At 34.2% G+C, this 2,954-nt stretch overlaps 1 long non-coding RNA gene across 1 annotated transcript; it reads right to left on the bottom strand.

Moving 5' to 3' along the window:
- Positions 1-462: 462 nt before the first annotated feature.
- On the bottom strand, positions 463-1,530 carry LOC145076058 (uncharacterized). The gene is made up of 3 exons (XR_013692580.1): positions 1,388-1,530; positions 1,211-1,303; positions 463-872 (listed from the first exon to the last, which is right to left on the bottom strand). It is a non-coding gene; the product is annotated as an uncharacterized LOC145076058 (long non-coding RNA).
- Between the last annotated feature and the right edge of the window lie 1,424 nt (positions 1,531-2,954).

Here is a 2,954-nt window from a genome sequence, read left to right as displayed (position 1 = left end):
GTATATTAAGAAACTTGATGGCATGATGCTCGAGGGCATGTTTAAGTCCATGAAAAGATCGTTGTAGTAGGCATGTACATAGTCGGACAAAATTTTGTTTCTAAATCCACGGGTTGCGATCGAGCATTGTTGACTCTATAAAAAATAAAACTATAAAATATTAGTATGGAATCGGGTCAAATCCATAGGGACTTCACGGTTAAATTATGTGTTTACAAATAATCAATTATCTAACAAACGATGCAAAGTCTATAGGGGATCGGGTCAAATCCATAGACATGAAAATTGTATGAAGCAGTACTAGAAAAAGTGTAATCTAATACGGTTGAAACTATAAATATAATTCATATGTTTGAATAGTAGAGGGGTGTATTAGATTACATTGCCTAATAGAACACGACTATTTAACCATACTCTATATGAATCCAATAAGCATACAATTCACCATCGCATACACCCACATCTAATTCACCATACATCTGTACTAGATTACTCATACACCCGTACTTAGTATCCCCAACCCCATCCCTTTCCCAGCCATTCTTGATTCCTTTGAGCCATTCCTGACTGCGTTCCAGCCCATTCCTAATGTCATTCCAACCAAAAATCAACCATTTGATTCTTTCCCAATGATTCTTGATTAATTTCCAGCCATTCTCAAGTGCGTTCCGGTCCACTCCTAATTGCATTCCGAGAGAGAGAGAGAGAGAGAGAGAGAGAGAGAGAGAGAGAGAGAGAGAGAGAGAGAGAGAGAGAGAGAGAGAGAGAGAGAGAGAGAGAGAGAGATGTGCCACATGCCCCATTTTCTGCTTCATCCCCAACATCTCTTTAGATGCTTCAAGTTTCCTTCTTTTCTTTCTAGGAAGATTTTTCTGCCTCCAAAAAATAGTTAAAATTGCAGTATATTTCTGAGGGATAAATGCTAAAAATAAGAACATACTTTCATTTCTTTTCATTGCAACACTGTGCTCTTAACTTTTTATCTTATTAAGGCACGTTACTATACAATATCTTTCAAAGATCTACCTAAATACATAACTATACTTGGATTCTTTTCCTTATTAAGGCGTTATATATACTTTCTACTAAATAATGCATGCAAGATCATTGTGAACACTTCATGAATAAGTTCCTTTTGATTTCAAGGATAAATTTGAAATTTTATCAGACTTAATACCAACGTGAAGCTTAAGTATGAAGTTCATTTTACCTTATATGATGGTTCTAATTTGTCTTTGTATTTTGTAGAATACAAGTCTTCATTCATCATCAAAGTTCTCTCGACCACATAATCAATTTCAAACTAATACAACAAAAATAAAGAGAGCATCATATGTGGGACCCGGATTGTGAGAGGGTAATGTGAAAAGCAGTGAAGAAATGGTACCTGCATTACAATATATGGGTACATTGTTTGACCTTTACAAATAGGAGCGTCCAGAGTGACAACCACAAATGTGTGAGGTTGGTTAGACTGCATCAGCAAAGAGGGTAATATAGTCATTTTATTTTGTAAGTGAGTAAAACCAATGACAAAAATATATCAGGACTTAAAACAACTCTTTGTCTTGTATAAAGAAGAACAACGAGAATCTTAGGCAAGACAAAAACATGGACTAGGCTGCTGTATTGAATTTAGAAATCAGTGGCCTGCCCATTAAGCCTTAAAAAGGAAAGGTGGGGGGCATAATCATCCAGTCGAGTTATCCCTTTTTAATATGCTTTGAAACCAAACTCCATATCACTTCAAACTAATCATATAATATTTATGTTGTATTGCATGATGGAGTTCCTTTTTCCATTCTTTTGCTTTTGGAGTTGCTTTGCCCGATATACGTTGTGTTGAATGGGTTTAGCATTATTAATGAGCAAAAATACCCTTCATGTGTAGCATACGATATGATCGGATGTATGGACCTCATATCAGTAAGTAACTACTTCTAATATCAAATTCCACTGTAAAAAAAAAAACCAAGGTACGGGTAAAACAGTCATTTTTGACTTTTATATCTATGTCATTATGTTAATGACAAAACTAAGTTACAAAGTGACAAAAGGTTGTCTTTCTAAATACCATATCTAGAATAAACAACAAATCATAGGTGGTAATTTTTAGTTCAATAATAAACTGACTTTATTTGTCCCAAGAAAAGCATCATATCAACACAGGGGTAAAAAGGTTCATATATGAGATAAGTATATTGTTTATATTGTTTGAAAGTGTATACTATTCAAAATAAAATTGGTCCAAGATTTCAATTCAGGTTATGGGTGGGTACATCCGTACATGTAGTTTCTTTTCTCATCTGGATTAGGCACTTCTCCATGTTTTTCTCACAACAGTATGTCGATTTCTCCCCCATGATGTTCACTGTTTGACCATTATAAATCCGGTTATGCTTCCCTTCTATCATTTTTTTTCCTTTAAAGTTTTATAAAGGCCCAGGTGTTTTTCTTTTTACAAGAAATTAGTAACAAATCGAGGTTCATTGATAAAGTGTTCAAGAGAATTGTAAGTTCCAGCCTCTCTTTGTAACTCTTTTATACTTTTCTCTTTCTTTGCCATGGTTCAATTAGTTGATCCTTTTGGCCTTCATTTCCCATTTTAACCCTGCTTATTATTTGATCAAAATTTGTTTACTTATGATGTTTTTCTATTCATTCTCCTTGATTACCCATTTTACCCGTGTTGATGTTTTATCCGTCATGATATTCGTTGTGTGCACACTAAAAAATATTTGTTTTACAAATTCTACTTTGTTGTTTAATACTTTAATGGTATTATCATTTAAAACATAGTTTACATACATGTTGATGCATAAACAAGTACTTCCCATTCGTCTTTCAACTTTAATAACGGGAACGAGGCATTCTCCACGTTCAAGCAAGTATTTGTTTTGGTTTTTCTTTGTCATCGTTCAGATTGTTGACCTTTTGGTGTTGATTTCCGTTTT

Source organism: Lactuca serriola, chromosome 9 (assembly GCF_051521515.1).
Source record: "Lactuca serriola cultivar US96UC23 chromosome 9, Lser_US96UC23_V15, whole genome shotgun sequence".
NCBI classification, from domain to species: domain Eukaryota; kingdom Viridiplantae; phylum Streptophyta; class Magnoliopsida; order Asterales; family Asteraceae; genus Lactuca; species Lactuca serriola.
This window is presented reverse-complemented; position numbering and strand designations above follow the sequence as displayed.